The sequence below is a fragment of the Pseudorca crassidens genome, chromosome 19 (assembly GCF_039906515.1).
Source record: "Pseudorca crassidens isolate mPseCra1 chromosome 19, mPseCra1.hap1, whole genome shotgun sequence".
In the NCBI taxonomy this organism is placed as follows: domain Eukaryota; kingdom Metazoa; phylum Chordata; class Mammalia; order Artiodactyla; family Delphinidae; genus Pseudorca; species Pseudorca crassidens.
The window spans coordinates 40,859,039-40,876,797 of NC_090314.1; the positions used below are offsets into that span (position 1 = coordinate 40,859,039).

General features: G+C 50.9%; 1 protein-coding gene and 1 long non-coding RNA gene across 2 annotated transcripts in view; one reads left to right on the forward strand and one right to left on the reverse strand.

Annotated features, from left to right (window-relative positions):
• The window catches only part of PHB1 (prohibitin 1), an 89,533-nt gene that overhangs the window by 21,214 nt on the left and 50,560 nt on the right, over positions 1–17,759 (forward strand). The window lies entirely within an intron of this gene.
• On the reverse strand, positions 1,902–7,010 carry LOC137212074 (uncharacterized). Its single transcript, XR_010937348.1, has 3 exons — positions 6,817–7,010; positions 5,861–5,920; positions 1,902–2,193 (listed from the first exon to the last, which is right to left on the reverse strand). It is a non-coding gene; the product is annotated as an uncharacterized lncRNA (long non-coding RNA).

The window sequence follows — 17,759 nt, forward strand, 5'->3', positions numbered from 1 at the left end:
AAGAGGAAGTGCTTGTGGATAGCAAGGGAACCAGCAAACTGCTATTAAGTGGAACCGGAGTGTATAGCAGGAATGCAAAGCTAAGGTGCATTTATTGAGTCCCTACTACATGCATACATACAGAGGTGAATGAAATGGTCCACGGGGGAAGCAGATGACAAGTAGGGTGACAAGGACAGTTAAGACACCACAAAGCAGATGGGGGCACTACTTCCACCAGGAGAAGAAGCAGAGGGCTTCATGGAGGCAGCGACACTTGAACTGGGCTGAGAAGGGTGAATAGGAGCAAGCAAGTCAGAAATGAAAGAGAAGAGACTCCTAGGCCGTTGAGGGGGAACTAACATAACCCCTGGGCGGCGGCAAAGCGTGTGAGAGTCTGTGGGGTGCAGTGGGCGGAGACAGTGTTGGAAAAAGCTATCTAATGATGCTTCACGTTTACACAGCACTTGACAGTTTGCTAGGTTCTTCTCAAAGTCACAATCTCATCTAACCTTCCCCACAACCCATGGGAGGCAGGTTTTATTGAATAGATGCCCAGTGCAGGAATGAGGAGCCTGACGCTCAGAGAAATCATGTGACTGACCCGAAGTCCCACGGCTGCTGCCATGGCTCCATCTGAGCTGAGTAAGCCCCGTGTAGAGTCTCTGGCCCTCATGGGACCTTTCGACTGGGAGAGACGGGGTGGGGTGGGTGTCCAAAAGGATGCACCCGGGGCCTCGGCCTAGACCCGGGAACAGAGGAGCAGAGAGGAGAACAAAGGGGACAGTTCGGGCAGGCTTCCTGGCAGAGGGAGACATAGAGTTTCATTGGGATGGAGGGAGGTGGAGTTTGGGAGAAAAGGAGAATTTCAACTGGCACAAGGGAGGTACCAGAACTTGTGTATTGGATCAAATTGAGCCAAAGTGGGATGAGTTGGGATGACAGTGAGGGAAGGGGCTGAAGGTAGTCCTGAGGGACCCCAGACACAGGAGGCAATGGCGGCTCCACATGGTGAAGTGGCTGGGAGTGGGTTTGGAGAGGGAAAGAGCTGGGTTCAAATCCTGACTTCACAACTTTCTAGTACCCACCACCTCAGAGGAGTGAGAATGAAGTAGGCTAACACTTAGCATAGTCTCTGGTACATGTATGTACCGTGTATGGTATGTGTGTTCCTTATAGGAAGTCCCATGAAGATAATGGTAGAATCAGAACTTAAAAAAAAAAATTAACAGTTCTTGAATAATTACTATGTGTTAGGAGCTGTGTAAGAAGCGGGTTAGAGTTTTCCAGAGTTGTTGGGTCATAAGACTCACTGGGGTGGTTTAAATCCTCTGGGGGCACTAAGTGTTTTTTTTAATAAAGTTTTTTTAAAATTTTTTATTTATTTTAGTTTTGGCTGCGTTGGGTCTTCGTTGCTGAGCGTGGGCTTTTCTCTGATTGCGGCGAGCGGGGGCGACTCTTCGTTGCGGTGCGCGGGCTTCTCATTGCGGTGGCTTCTCTTGCTGTGGAGCACAGGCTCTAGGCACGTGGGCTTCAGTAGTTGTGGCTCACGGACTCAGTAGTTGTGGTGCACGGGCTTAGTTGCTCGGCGGCACGTGTGATCCTCCCAGACCAGGGATTAAACCCATGTCCCCTGCATTGGCAGGCGGATTCTTAACCACTGCGCCACCAGGAAAGCCCACTAAGTGTTTTTAATAAGGGTCCCAGGTGGTTGTTAAGTCGGACAAGTTTGGGAAACACAGGTGAGCAAAGCAAAAGAAGGCTGGTTCTAGCATTGAGGGTGTGGCAAAAATGGGATAGAGGGACCCAAGGCTCATGGATGAGGAGAGCAGCTGCTGGTGGGGTCCAAGCCAGAAGGATGAGGGACTGTGGGCTATATTAATTATCTATTACCGGACAACAAATGTACCCTAAAACTTAGAGGCCTAAAACAATTTCATCCATTTATTATCTCATATAGTCTTTGTGGGTTAGGAATTTGGGAGCAGCTTAGCTGGGTAGTTCTGGCTAGCGGTCTCTTGAGACGTCATAGTCAGATGTCACTGCCATCATCTGAAGGTTTGACTGGAGCTGGAGGGTCCACTTCCAAGGTGGCTCACTCGCCTGATGCTGGCTGTTGACTGAGGGCCTCAGCTCCTCGGCACATGGGCCTCTCCACAGGGCTGCCTGAGTGTTCTCACAACGTGGCAGCTGGTTTCTCCCCAAGCAAATGATCTAGGAAAGAATAAGGAGGAAGCCACTTGTCTTTTATGACCTGACCTCAGAAGTCACACTCTATCATTTCTGCGATATTCTACTGTTCACGCCCCTTGGCCCTATTTAGTAGGGGGGGGGGCACTCAGAACATGAAAACCAGGAGGTGAGTTTCGTGGGGACCGCACTGGAAGCAGGCTACCGCAGGAAATCTGATCACTTCCATTTTGCGGATGGAGAAAACTGAGGCTCACCAGAGTTACCTCCCAGTCACCCAAAGCAGAGGCTTGAACCCTGTTTCTTGTACTCTGTGAACCCAGCAACTTTCCACCACCCCCAGGCACCTTGGAGAAGAAACCGCTGGTGGAGAAGCCTAGATCTGCACACCCCCAGATGGGCAGGGGGAGGGGTGACAATCAGGGCTCCCAGGCCTGCGAAATAAATATAATCACATGTTTGCCTCAGCAGAAAGAAAGCTTCCAGGCAGTGGGGGAGGGAGGGGGTTCTGCCCTGATGAGCTGTGTTTTCCATTTAAAACCACACTCGAGATGGCTGGGAAAATATGCTTGATCCTGGTGCACTTTTCAGAAATTCAACCTGTTGAGGTCCCTGCCCCTTTCCCAGTGCCTCCAAGAGTGGACTTATCCCACCACCACCCACAGCCTTAGTGGCTCTCTCAGGGTGGTCTTAGACCCTTGTCTCACCCTCTCTAAGCCCCCAGGAGCTGGGGCAGCTGCCACGTCTCTCCTGGTATTACAGCAACATCAGTCTTCGTGTCGATGTCAGTAGACTTCGGGGAAGAGATGTCTTAGGCCAGGGAGACCTCTGCTTTCCAAAGGACCTGAGGGCCGGGGCTGGGCCTCCCGCATTAGACTGGGGCGCCCAGTAAGTGGTAGCTCCTGGAGTGGGGGGCTGACACTAGAGCCAGATGGGGAGGTGACTGGGGGGTCTTCCCATCCCCTCTGCTGCTTTCTTCCATAGCCCTCTCCCCAGTTTTCCTTCTCCCAGTTAGTTAGCAGGGCCGGGCTTGGGGAAGAACAGGGTCAGCAAAGAAATACAATGAGGAAGACCAGAGAGTGGCCAAGGTGATGAGTCTCAGAATGGCACTACAGTCTCTACCCAGCTCCCCTTTGTGGGCACACCCCATCCTCTTGTCTGTGCATTGACCCCCGCCCCCCAGATCTCAGCTAGATGGATTTCACAGAGTAAAAAGCTGCAGAGTTGGGAGAGACCCTCAGGCTCATAGCAAATGGAGAAACTGGGGCTCAGAGAAGGCACAACTGGGGAGCTGCAGCCTCCTAGACACTGGGCAGAGCCAGAAGCGGCCACCGTCAGGATCCAGGGTCACCTCATTCCTTCAGAAAGCACAATCCTCTTGAAGGGAAAGACGAAGAGAGGAAGAAGTACAGGAAGCATCAGAAATCTCAGGGGACCCTCTTGGCTGGTGGGGGATGGGGTGGGGCGCAGGTCTCTTGCGGAAGCTTGAAGTTGGAACCCCTGGGGGATGGGGCAGGCAGGAGCAGCAGGAGGAACCCGGTCTTCCACTTTAGGCAGGTGGAAACAAGCCTCCAGGCCTCAGTTTTTCCATCCAGAAAATGGAGATTTGTTTCTCCAGCCTGGCCCCACTGCTAATTGTAGATAAGAGCCTTTCCCTGCTGGCGCTGGCCTCTAAACACTGAGGACATGAACTTGACCTCCTCTCTCCTGACCCCTGACCCCCGGTTCCTACTGTAGTGGGGTCAGGGGGCAGGAAATAAATCCTGAGGAAGGATTAGGGTCACTCAGGTCACTTGAGAGCTTGGATTGCAGCAGAATGGTTGGATACAAGGTTAGAAGGACTTCCTAACCTAGCGGGCGGGGGGTGGGGGGGTGGGGGGGTGGGGGTGGGCAGTGGCCCTGCAGGGCGTGACCATACCCCATTTGGGAGGGGGATCCTCTCCCTCAAGGCAGCCTCCTCCCTGGGGGCAGGGAAGGGGTGTTGTGGCGTGGAGGGGGCTAGACTCCTGGGCGCTTCTGGGATGCCCCTCCCTTCCAGCTTCACGAACCCACAAGCCTCCTGTCCCATTACAAAGCCACAGAGAACGTAAGAAGGAGGGACCACCCTCTGGTGACCGCCCTCCCTTCACAGTTCTGGCCCTAGGCTTCCTGCTTGGCGGAGGCAGTGGGGTGAGATGAGGGGAGAGATGGGGGGTGAGATGGGGGGAGAAAGAAGGAGTCTGTGAAGAGGACAGAATGGCCGTGAGGGGCAGCTGTCCAGCTGGGGGGGGTGGGGAAGCATGGAGAAGATGAACGTTTCCACAAAAAGGAAGACGAAGAAAAATATTCCACTAGGAAAAGCTGGTGGCAAGGCCCTGCCTTTTGAGTCCTTCATTCAACCCTCAGATGCTGGGAGAGACCCAGACACCCCAGAAACCAGCAGCCAGTGCAGGGAAGGCCTAGGAGACAGGACTCCGTGATGCAGGGCAGATTTTTAAACAAAAAAGGAAGTATTAAGGGTTTGAAAACAATAAAACAAATTGATGTGATAGCGAGTGCTTGGGGGCTGCAACAGACGGAGTGGTCTTGGGGGGCCTCTCGGAGGAGGTGACATTTGAGCTGATACCCAAAGGCCAGGAAGGAGCCAGCCATGTGCAGAACTGGAGGGAAAGTATTCTGGGCAGAAGGAACAGTCAGTGCAAAGGCCCTGAAATGGGAATGAGCTTGGTAGATTTTGAGCTGGAGCAAGAAGGCCAGAGTGAGTGGGGTGACACTGGCCAGAGGTGGGGTCAGGGAGGTGGCCAGGGGCTAGACCATGCAGGACCTTGTAAGGTAAGGCAAGGGGGTTGAATTTTCTGCTAAATGGGAGTGACAAGGTCTGATTTATGTGTTTAAAAGATTGGCTGCTGGGTGGAGAATGGATTATAGGTACCAACGTGGAGGCTGGGAGGGAAGGTCAGACCCGGGCTGTTGCAGTGTTGGGCTGACAGCCGCTGGCGGCAGTGGAGACAGAGGCAAGAGCCCGAGGCTGGGTTTGGTTTAGAATTCGAGCCAGCAGGCCCTGACTGCTGGATGTGCCTTAGGGTCAATGGGAGGAGTGGAGATGACGCTCGGGAGTTTCGCCAGGGCAGCTGAGAGGCTAGTGGTGCCTCGCTGTGGACTGCATTCTCCATTCATCTTCTGCTGCCAGCCCAGGCCTGCCTCTGCAGAGGATGCAGGACAGTTGTTCATTCATGGATTCCCACAGGAGGTATTTCTGGAGCTCAAACCAGGGCCCTTCCAGCCCCCAACCCTGCCCCGTCCAGACTCTAGCCCACTTCTGACAGTAGGGGTGGACAGCTGCCCTTCCCTCCAGCCTGCTGGGTGTGGGCTTATATACTGCTACCCAGATGTGGGGTAGACATTAGAGGCCTTGGAGAGCTTGAAAGTCTCTGTGTAGTGAGATGTTCTGTAGGAGGATAGGGAGAACCGAGGGAGTGTTCCTGTCTGGGGATGGAGTCCCTACCAGTCCCTGTACCTGGGAGGACAGGCCCTGATAGACACTTGTTGTCATTGTGGAGGGTAATGAATGACAGGCACTACTCAGAGGTGTTGGGAGCCTGGACCAAGACACTGCCAGAGGAAGGTCCCCAAGAGTGCCTGTGCCTGGGGGGTCATAGTTTTCTTCTGAAGGTCCTGAGCTGTGGAGGCTCAGACTGGTTAAGTGACCTACAAAAGTTCACAGCAGTTTCTCAGGCAACGTCTCGGGTCTCTTTGGTCTTGCTCTGGGCAACTTAAGAGGAAGCTTCGGAGTACTATGCCACACAACTCTGCTTTGAGTCACCAAACCTCAGCTCACAGCCCAAACCTCACTTGCTTCGAAGCCCTTGCCCAGCCTTTCCTCCTGGCCCTAACGTTCTTCCCGTTTTCCAACCGCATCCTATCTCCCCTCCTCTGGAAAACCACTCCTCACCACTCATCTGCCTGGATATCCCCATGTGCTGCTGCCTAAGTCCCAGCCCCGTGCCCCCGCTGCCCTCAGCTGCCCCTCTGTGGCTGGGGCGGGGTCAGAAGCATCAGTCGGCAGCTCCGTGCCGGCGTCCCCGCCCCCACCTTGGAGCCCCAGCCTGCGAGCAGTGATGGATGCTGGGCAGCGGTCCCTTGGAACGGATCCTGGATCTAAAAGCCTCACGCAGCCATCCTGGGCGGGAGGTAGGGGAGGGACACGGGGGTCCCCCAGAGCCCGGCTCCCTGCCATGAATCAGGCGGCCAGCAGAGCCAATTAGCGCAGACAAGAGCCCAGCGATGAATCATGAGCCCATTAGTCAGGCCGGCTTGCCCCTCCCCCTCCAAATGGGGGGGGGTGTCCTTCCTCCCTCCGGACAGCCTCCTCCTCCCCAGAGTCCCCCCCTCTCAGAACTGCTGAGAAGACCCTCATACCCCAGAAGCATGTCATTTGCTAGGCACAGGGCACTGGATGCTCCCAGATGGGGCACCCCCCACCCCCTACCACCAGCCAGGCTGGTTCAGCATGCATGAGAAAAGACCTGGTGCATGACCCCTTAGCCTGGCCCTTTCCCCCTTTTCTCCATCTTCCAGGCACAGAGGGCTAGACCTGAGCTGTCAGGTTATAGGAAAGATGTGCCCTGGACCCGGCTTCAGACCCAAGTCAGCCCCCAAGATCCAAACCTGCCCCTCCTCTCACAGCAGGCAACCACACCCTGTCGGCCCAGCCAGTGCCTCGCCACCTCTCCTGAGGCCATGGGGGGTCTCTGTGATGACGTCAGTCACAGCAGGCTGAAGCCTCATAGCTGGACTCTAGTGACTGAGTCACTGAGTCGATGGTTGGCATCAAGTCCACGTTGGGCAGCGGCAGAGGAGAAAAGGAGTGTCTGTCTGGACACTCTTGGGTCGGATCAGAGAGAATTAGTGGTTGCAGTGGGTGAGTCAAAGAAGGTGGGGGGAGAAACTATCAGAGCTTTGGTTGCCTCGTGACAAGTATTAGCCAGTGGCTTGATCTCATTGATCCTGCTGTTACTCTCTCTGCTTTACAGATGAGATCACTAAGGTGAGAAGAGGTTAAGGGACTTGTCCAAGGTCCCAGAGCAAGACTGTGGGAACTGGATTTGAACCCCAGTCTGGTTGACTTCGGTGCTTGAGCAGATGCCCTCTGACCCACATCTGAGACTCTGATTCTGTCCTGAACTTAGCCTCCTTTATCCCACTGCCTAGCTGATATCATCAACCAGCTGTCTGGTAGGGGCCTCGAACTCAACATGCCGAAATCTGAGCTCTTTATCCCTTACTATCCAGCCCACGCCGCCCTCCTGCAAAAGGTACCTGCTGCCCATGCCAGCACCACAGGCTATTCCTCCCTCCTCCCTTTCTTCCTCCATGTCTGGCCAGGCACAAGAGTATGGAACCTGGTCCATTCTGTCTATGAAATGGGCCTGTCCCTAGTGGGCCCCTGTGCCCCAGCTGTGAGGTAGTGGGGTGGCTCAGCCCCTGGGCCCCTCTCACCTGCCCAATGCCAGGACCTTCCCAGTGGGCCTGCAGCCTCCCTGCACTCAATTCCTTCCTCCATGTTGCTGCCAGAATGCATGTCTCCAAATACAATCTAATCCTTCACTTCCTACTTTAAAGATGTTGGCTCCCCCTCACTTTCGAGATAAAGCATTAAGAAGTGGGCCCAGCATACCTTTCTAAACCCACCTGGGACCACTTCCCTCTCACGTCTAGTGAGCTGCTGGCCACATGTGACTGTTCACCTCGCCTAGGATTTGCCAAGGTTTTCACTCCCCTTAGCTTCTGCTCTCACTGTACCTCTGCCCAGAATGCCCCTTTCCCCATCTCCACCTGGCAAACTGGTCCTCCTCCTTCCAAGATCAGTCAAATGTCATCTTCTCCCCGTGGCTTCCCCTGCCCTGCCCAGCAGGATGAATTGCTCCCTCCTCTGTGCTCCCACAGCACTTTGCTCAAACTGCTAGCCCAGCACTTCCACACCAGCAAAGCAGTTAGCAGGTATCTGCCCATCCCTGCCTGAGAGGAGGGGCCGTGGCTTGCTCGACTCTGCTCCCCTGATGGGGTCTAGGGCATTAGAGATATTTAGTAAAGGCTTGAGAGATGAATGGACGGCCCTCCTCTCACCTCTTTCTCTTGTCTCTAACTTCCTGTTCTTCTGGCCTTGCTCCCAAGACCTGAGCTGTCAGGTTATAGGAAAGATGTCAGGTTATAGGAAAGACTCCTTGAACCATCCAGTTCAAGGAGTCTTGCTGGAGGGCAATCCTGGGAGTTGGCCCTGGTCTGCATGACCCCTGGAACTCAAGTACCTGATCTGGACCAGAAAACAAATTGCATATGTATACGTATAGCTGATTCACTTTGTCATGCAGCAGAAACTAACACACAATTGTAAGGCAATTATACTCCAATAAAGATGTTAAAATATATATATATATAAAATAAAATAAAAAAGAAAACAAATTGCAGTCAGGGAATCTGGACTTTGAACCAAACAACAAAACTTGAACATGTCATTTCTCTTCTGTGGGCCTCAGTGTTCTTTATGTTTCTTTTAATTTAATTTAATTGTAATTGAGATAACATTGACTTATAACATTATAATAACATTATATGAGCTTTATGAGTACAGCATTATATTTCTACTTCTGTATACCCTACAATGTGCTCACCACCAAAAATTTATTTTCCATTTCTCACCGTACAGTTGATCCCCTTTACCCATTTCATCTTCCCCCTGCTCCTTCCACTCCAGTAACCACTACTGTTCTCTGTATCTACGTGCTTGTTTTTTCATTTATTTTGTTTTTGTTTGTTTGCTTGTTTATTAGTTTTTTATATTTCACATGAGTGAAATCATACCATATTTGTCTTTCTCCTTTTGACTTATTTTATTTAGAGTAATACCCTCAAGGTCCACCCGTATTGTTGCAAATGACAAGATTCATCTTTTTATGGCTGGGTAGTGTTCCATTGTGTGTGTGTGTGTGTGTGTGTGTGTGTGTGTATGCATGTACCACATTTTTTTCATTGAAGTATAGTTGATTTGCAATGCTATATTACTTTCAGGTGTACAACATAGTGATTCAATATTTTTATAGCTCATACTCCATTTACAGTGATTATAAAATATTGGTTATATTCTCTGTGCTGAACATTACATCCTTGTATCTCATTTATTTTATACCTAGTAGTTTGTGCCTCTTAAGCCCCTACCCCTATCTTGCCCCTCCTCCATCTCTCTCCCACTGGTAACCACTAGTTTGTTCTCTATATCTGTGAGTCTGTTTCTGTTTTATTATATTCATTTGTTTTATTCTTTAGATTCCACATATAAGTGAAAACATACAGTATTTGCCTTTCTCTGTCTGACTTATTTCACTAAGCATAATAACCTCCAGGTCCATCCATATTGTTGCAAATGGAAAAATTTTGTTCTTTCTTTATGACTGAGTAGTCTTCCATTTTAATATACACCACATCTTCTTGTCCATGCAGCTTTTTTTTTCTTTTTTTTAACTTTTTCTTTTACATTGACATATAGTTGATTAACAATGCCATACCAGTTTCAGGTGCACAGCAAAGTGATTCAGTTATACATATATGTGTATCTATTCTTTTTCAAATTCTTTTCCCATTTAGGTTGTTACATGATATTGAGCGGAATTCCCTATGCTATACAGTAGGTCCTTGTTGGTTATCCATTTTATATATATATTTTCTTGGCCATGCCTTTAGTTCCCTGACCAGGGGTCGAACCCATGCCCCCTGCAGTAGAAGCACGGAGTCTCAATCCCTGGACCACCAGGGAAGTCCATGGTTATCCATTTTAAATATACATGTCAATCCCAAATTCCCTAACTATCCCTCCCCGCCTCCTTCTCCCCCTTGTAATCACAAGGTCATTCATGCATCTTTTGATGGACACTTAGGTTGTTTCCAATCTTGGCTATTGTAAATAATGCCGTGATGAACATAAGAATGCAGTTATCTCTTTGGATTAGGGTTTTTTTATTCTTTGGATAAATACCCAGAGGTGGGATAGCTGGAGCCTATGGTATTTCTATTCTTAGTTTTTTGAAGAAACTCCATACTTTTTTGCCATAGTGGCTGCACCAATTTACACTCCCACCAACAGTGTTTGAGGGTTCCCTTTTCTCCACATCCTCGTCAACACTTGTTATTTCTTGCCTCGGTGATCTTATGTTAAGTGAGGGTACGAGTAGAGGGCAATGAGAAGGTTTTTTTTAAAAACCTGCCAGCTCTGATGTTGTATGAATTTATTGCTTTATGAGTTCATTGCCTGTGGAGGACCCTGCATCATTGGCACGATGTGTGAATGAGAAGCAAGAGCTGTATCTTTGGGGTGGATTATCCAGGGAGGTAGTGCCTAAGAAAAAGAGGGATCCGTTGGAGAGAAGGTCAGGGCAGACACACACTGAGAGGATGGCTCTAGCCCTTCTGATTCAGTTAACTGAGAAAATCAATGGTCTGGCCGGAGGCAGGAGCCAGGGAAAAGCCTGGGGGATGGACACTCCCAGGGAATGAATGGATGAGGTGTGGCATCCTTTCCGCAGCCTCTCCCAGGGCTGACCCAGGGGTTACTATAGACAGAGCAAGGTTGGGGAGGGCTGGAGTTCAGGGAAGGAGGAATGCAAGGGGAAAAGCCTGCTATTAGAATTGGTTGGGGGGGGAGGATGGGGAGAATTGGGATGCAATAAAAATATAGTCATCATATGCAAATTAAAGAGAACCTCATGGCCACACATTTAAATGCACACATGATGCTGGAGACAAGGCCTCTCCAGCCACCGACCCCAAATCCAGACCTGGGATCTAGTCCGAGCTCTGCCACTGGCTTGTGGTTGTGGGGCTTTGAGCAAGTTCCTATTTGCCTTTGGGCCTCCGTTTCCTCATCTGTAAAATAATGAGGTGTTCTTCAAATGAACTTATCTACGAAACAGAAGCAGACTCACAGACATAGAGAACAGACTTGTGGTTGCCAAGGTGGGGGGAGAGGGGGAGGGATGGATTGGGAGTTTGGGATTAGCAGATGCAGACTATTATATATAGAATGGATAAACAACAAGATCCTACATAGTCCAGGTAACCATATTCAATATCCTGTGATAAACCATAATGGAAAAGAATATGAAAAAGAATATATATATGTATAACTGAATCACTTTGCTGTACAGCAGAAATCAACACAACATTGTAAATCAACTATACTTCAATAAAATAAATTTTAAAAATACTAATAATGGGGTGTTCTTGACCATCTCTGAGGGCCGTGGGCCTGACACACTAACTACACGTTACCACCAAGGGTCCTGCCAGCCCCAGCCCCCAGCGCTTTACCACCTGGGACTCCTTGACCTGGGTGTCTACCGCCAGGCCCTGGGTTCTTTCCATGCCTGGCTGGCTTTTCCGGGCTCCTCTCCAAAGCAGCCTCTGCTCACACCGCGCCCCCTCTCCCCTCCTCCCCGCTTCCCCACTTCCTCCTTCCAGGCAGGCCTTCTAGCCTCTCCAATATCCCGTTTTTTTTGTTTTGTTTTGTTTTTTTCTGCGATACGCGGGCCTCTCACTGTTGTGGCCTCTCCCGCTGTGGAGCACAGGCTCTGGACGCGCAGGCTCAGCAGCCATGGCTCACGGGCCCAGCCGCTCTGCAGCATGTGGGATCTTCCCGGACCGGGGCACGAACCCGTGTCCCCTGTATTGGCAGGCGGACCCTCAACCACTGCGCCACCAGGGAAGCCCCAAGATCCTGGTTTTGAATCAGTCAGCTGGCACAGCCAACTGATTTTGATTTTCACTGTCAGACGGGCAGAAGTACAGGTCGTTATAGGCCAATCTGACCTCCTACCTTTCCCCTCCTCATCTCCCCACTGATAGCACCCTGATCCTTTCTCACTCTACAGGAGGAGACGACAGTGCTGGGTGTCCTTGGGGAGCAGGGAGAAGTGGGCCCTGGTGGTGGCGGGCAGGGAGGAGGAGTAAGGAGCTGAGATAACCCGCTCTCCTTCGATCGGCAGCCTCGGGATGAGATACCCATTTGGTGGGGCAGAAAGGAGGTGCCAATGTTGACCCAGAACCTGGAAGGAGCCATTCCCCAGGCAAGAAACCCCCGACCCACCACTTTGATCGACCCTCACCCGCCGTTAACATCCTTCTTTACGGGCCTGGGGACATAGCCAAGACTGTCACCTCATCTGGGGCCCCCGGTGGATGCCTTTGTACTCCTCCCCACGCCCAGCGCCTGCCATGGGGGACCGACTTGGCCCCCTTCCATAAGGACTGCAAGTGAGCCGCCCTCAAGCGTGGAGTAATTAGGTGATCTGATGGGAGGAGCGAGCTCTCAGCCTGATGGGGGGCAGGTGGGACACCCACCTCCGCTGACAGCAGGACAGAGCTGAGTGAGGGCCTCGGGTGGGCTTCCTGGAGGAGGAGGCAAGGAGAGGCCAAGGAACAGAGGAAGCGTCAATGGTGAGACTGGGAGAGGGGAGAGGGGCCTACCGGGGAGGTATGGGTGGTTTGTCCATCTGAGTGTGGAAGGGGTGGTAGGCGGTGGGGCAGGAGGGCAATCTCAGAAGCTGAGGCGGCGCTGCTGAGTCTCAGTTGACTCATCTGTAAAAATGGGCCCGGCGCCTGCCTTCCCAGTTGCCGTGAAGATTAGCCAAGACCCTGTCTACAAAGGCCCTGGCTAGAGATCACACTCCCTCCTCCCTCACTTCCTGTCCTTCCGTCATCCCCGGAAGGGGTCAGGCCCCTCCCCATTTCTCAGTATCTGGCCTCATCTGGAAACATCTGAGGTCCCAGTTAAGGCTCCGAAAGAAGAGACAGCGGAGGCCACGGCTGAGGCGGGGGCAGCGGCTGGAAAGAGCAGGAGATGCATCTTCTTCACCCCCACCTCCCCGGGGCCTCATTCAACACAGATTTACCCTTAATCTCCCATTCCCTCACTCCCGCTGCCCCCCAACACACACCTGTTTTCTCTCTCAGCTCCTCGTGTGGCCCCTCCAGGGCCCCCTGTAGGGCCTCCGCTTTGCTTCCTCCAGCTTTTCCTTCAGTGGCTGCCGCACAATGGATTCTGCAGTTTTGTTTCCAAAATTCTAGCCAATTTTGTATTCTACTCCATAGCATATCCATGTTGTTCTAAACGAAAATATTTTATTTTCAGTTAAATTACCCAACTTTTCCCTGAAAAATCTTTTCTTTAAAAAATTTATTTATTTATTTATTTTTGGCTGCGTTGGGTCTTCATTGCTGAGTGCGAACTTTCTTTAGTTGCGTCGAGCCGGGGCTACTCTTCATTGTGGTACACAGGCTTCTCATTGCGGTGGCTTCTCTTGTTGTGGTGCACAGACTCTGGGTGCGCAGGCTTCAGTAGTTGTGGCACACGGGCTCAGTAGTTGTGGCACACGGGCTTAGTTGCTCTGCGGCATGTGGGATCTTCCCGGACCAGGGCTTGAACCCGTGTTCCCTGCATTGGCAGGCGGATTCTTAAGCACTGCGCCACCAGGGAAGCCCTCCCTGAAAAATCTTTGACTTGAGAAGCAGTGCATTTTTCACCCCTTGGCTTTGCCCACTCGAGGCACTTGACGAGGCCCTATGTCCCCGTTTGAGCCATGCCGCAGGGCTCCACGGGGACACAGAATTCCCAGACAGAGCCCCCTGTCCTGCCCCAGGAGAAGACGGCAAGGACTCGAGGGTGGGAGGGGTCCTAGGAGCAGCAATACTTCAGCCTGATGGGGGGTGAAGGGGCTCTGGGGAGAGTCAGAGTTAACATTAGAGGGAGCAGGTGTCACCTGGGGCAGGAGAAGGAGATGGTCCTCCTGTGGTCTGACCTCACTCCCTCCTGCTTCAGGGGCAGAACCTTGGGCTCATAAAATGTCCCCAAAGAGGACCTTAGGGATCCTGCAGTCCCATCCCCTGATTACAAATGGGGTCACGGCAGTCTCATTTGAGACTCCAAAAACCTTCCCTCTTCCCAAACTGATCCATTCTCAGTTTCCAGGGTATGGTGAGCAGAATAATGTCCTCTCCCAAAGATGTCCACGTTCTAATCCCTGGAACCTGTGAATATGTTACCGTCCATGGCGAAAGGGACTTTGCAGGTGTGGTTAAGTTAAGGATTTTGTGATTGGGATTATCACGGCTTACCTGTATGAGCTCAATATAATCACAAGGGTCCATATAAGGGAAAGAGGGAGGCAGGAGAGTCACAGACATATGACGACAGAAGCAGAGGTCAGAATGATGTGAGGAAGGGGCCATGACTCAAGGAATGCAGGCAGCCTCTAGATGCTGGAAGTGGCAAGGAAACAGATTCTCCCCTTTCAAAGCATGGAGTCCTGCTGACCCGTTTAGACTTCTAAACTCTGACCTGAATTTATATTTTTTAAACTACTAAACGGTGATTAGTTACAGCAGCACTAGGTAACTAATTACTAATTAATTACTAATTACACAGGGCTTTGTTGGCTCAACTCTGATGAGCCCTCCCCTTGAGTTCTTTCATCCTTCCTCCCCCGGCGTTAATGGCACACCTATTTTGTGACAGGCACATAATAAAATAACAGTCCCAGCCTTCGAGAAGCTTACAGTTTAATAGGACTACAGACAGGCAAGCACATGAGAACTATTGGTGAAAGAGTGGAAATTTATGGCTACCAAAGGGGAGGGGCAGGGGGAGGGACAAATCAGGAGTATGGGGTTAACAGATACACACTGCTGTACATAAAACAGATAAGCAACAAGGATTTACTGTATAGCATGGGGAATTATACCCAATATCTTGTAAATAACCTGTAATGGAATATAATCTGCAAAAAAGACCCAACAACAATCAGGTGCTGCCCACCTGAAAGTAACACATAAATCACTGTAAATCAACTACACTGCAAGTAAAATTTGAAAAGAGTGGCTTTTAGGAGACGGGGTGGGCGAGCACAAGCTGCAACCTGCATGCGGACAGCAGCTGCAAGAAAGAAGTGAGCAAGTAAGCTCCGATCCTGAGCTTTGTGACCTGGGCAAGTTGCCTGTCCTCTCTAAGCCTCAGCTTGCATATCTGCAAAGCAGGACAAATTATAACACTTACCTCCTGGGATTGTGAAAAGTAAATAGTGGTGGACAGAGAGTGCTTGGCACAGAGCCTGGCACATACATGGTAAACGCTCAGGAAAAGGAAGTCTTTACAGAGGAGTCAGAATTTGAGCGCAGAATTGAAGACCGAGTAGGAATTTGTTGGGTAAACCGCTGGAGGAAGCTGTTCTGAGCAGAAAAATAGCCTGGTGGGGTGGGGCATGGAAACTTCAGGGGCGATTGCAGTGAGATTCAGGAGAGTGGAGACCAAAGTGGCTGAGAAGCAGGAGAGATGCTTGGAGAGTAGGCAGGAGCTGAACGACCAAGGGCTCTTGGTGCCATTTCTAAGGATGATTTTATCCTGAAGCCAATAGGGAGCCACTGAAGGTTGCTGAAGGAGGGAGTGACTCAATCAAACTTTATGTTGGAAAATAAACCTGCCTTCTGAGTTGGTTCTAAAGAAAGAAGAGAGACTGGGGGAGGGAATCCCATTCAAATTCAGCCTTTGGGGCAGGAATGGGAAGGTGCTTTCATTGCCCCCAGCTGTGAACCCAGAGAAGACCTCCAAGGAGGAGGGGGCATCAGGATCTCAGCAAGTCAGAGGACAAGACCCAAATGCCCATTGTCCTTATGAGGTCCAAGGTACCCTAACAGCCATGACAGCTGGATGGATATCCAAGCTGGACGCAGAGACTTAGGTAGAACTGTCGTCTCCCACATCAGCTCTTTGGAGGGATGGTAAAGGGAGTCTTTGTTCTTATCCAGTCTTTCTGGGGACCTGGTTGCTGCCTGGGGAGGTGGGTGCTGCATTAGCCCATTTCCCCATAACTGGAGCTGCAGAGTGGGTCCAGGGCAGGGCAGAGGTAGGGAGAGGGGAGGATGCCAGTGTTACTGTGTTCTGCTCCCCAGCCCGGCTGAATCTAGGCTGTCCTCAGTGCCAAGGGATTGGACCTTTGACAACATGATAGACTAAAACTAAACTAGGCATTGCAGCTTAAAGCATGGAACCAAGTCTCCTGATTTGAGTTTCGAGGCCCCAGTGAGGTGGTAAGCTGAGCCCATGTTGGTTTTGGGGATGAATGCTGAGACCATTTTTCACCCATCAATGAGGTGGAAAAACAGCAAAGGACCCCCTGACTTAATCTCAAATAATTTATTGATTCTTGAAAAGAGGAAGGAGAGGAAGCCAGCCAAAGCCACCGGCCGCCATTTGAATAAGTCGTCAGGACCCTTCTTGGAGTGGAGATGTGGTTCAGTTTGCGCACTTAGCATCTTCTTCCCTAGAGGCGAGTTCCTGATGGGACCTCAGCCTCCCACACTCAACTGCAAGCTCACTGAAGACAGGGCCTTTGCTTTGGCATATGGTGCCTGGCTGGCAGGAGGGCTCTGCCCCTCTTTTGCACACTGTTGATTCAGCCTCCTCGGTGCTTTCTCTGCTTGGCTCCTCTAGTGCACCCAACAGTCTCCCCTAAACACAGCTTAGATTCTCTGACTCTGCTTAAATGCCTCCGGGGACTCTCCACAGTTGCAGCAATAATTCCCAAAGTGTGCCCTGGGGCATATCAGTCCCAAGTGAAGCTCCTGAAGAAACGGTCTTGGGGGCCTCATAAGTTTGGAAAATGCTCTTTACTGGAGCTTCCCACCCCTTTGAGAGTCACATTCCACATGAACATAATAAAGGCTCTGAAAAGTCCTGCAAAGTTAGCGTGTTTGACACAGCTTCCCCAAACTTATTCTATCACGCACAATATTTTTTTGCAAGAAATACCTCTAAATGGCCCAAGAAACAGTCCCATATTTTGAGAAGCAGTGAACTGAATGGTAAGTCCATTCGGGGAGGGAAAGGGCAGCTGTGACATGACAAGTTCCTGCCCGCGGGAGCTGGGTCTGTAGGAGCAGTTGAGGAACAACGCTGGCCCAGGATGACAAAGGGAAGGTGTGGCTGTGGGCGGGTGTGACGGAGACCGTGGGTCAGGAGACTCCAACAACAATTCTCTTCTCTAGGTTGTTTCCTCATCTGAGCATGCGTGTCCTGGGCAAGTGCGTGACCTGGCACATCCCAAATGAATCATGTCCTCTCATTGGACCCAGAAGCCCCTGACGAGGGAGTCACTGAGATGGTATGCAATTATGCGATCTCCGCCCAAAAGAATATTCCAGCTTGTCAAGTAGATAGTCATGGAGGCCATGTCCCAATGGATCCGCTACAGCAGGAACCTTCTATGGAAGGAAAAGCACAGGTTTTGGAGGCAGAATCCCAGCTTCCCATCCTGATTCCATCACTTACTAGGAGCAGTGAGGCCGTGAATAAGTCGCCCGATCTCTCTGAGCCTTTTTCCTCGTCTGTAAAATGGGAAATAGCTGATTGCAGGGAGTCGGGATTCAAATGGAAATCTTGATGTCTCCAAAGTCGGTTTGGTTCATTGCCCTGTGGTTTAAGTCTCATCACCTCCAAAGTTCTAGACATTCCCAAGGGTAGGATTAAGTTGCATTATTCATTCATCCATCATTCATTCAATCCAAGTATT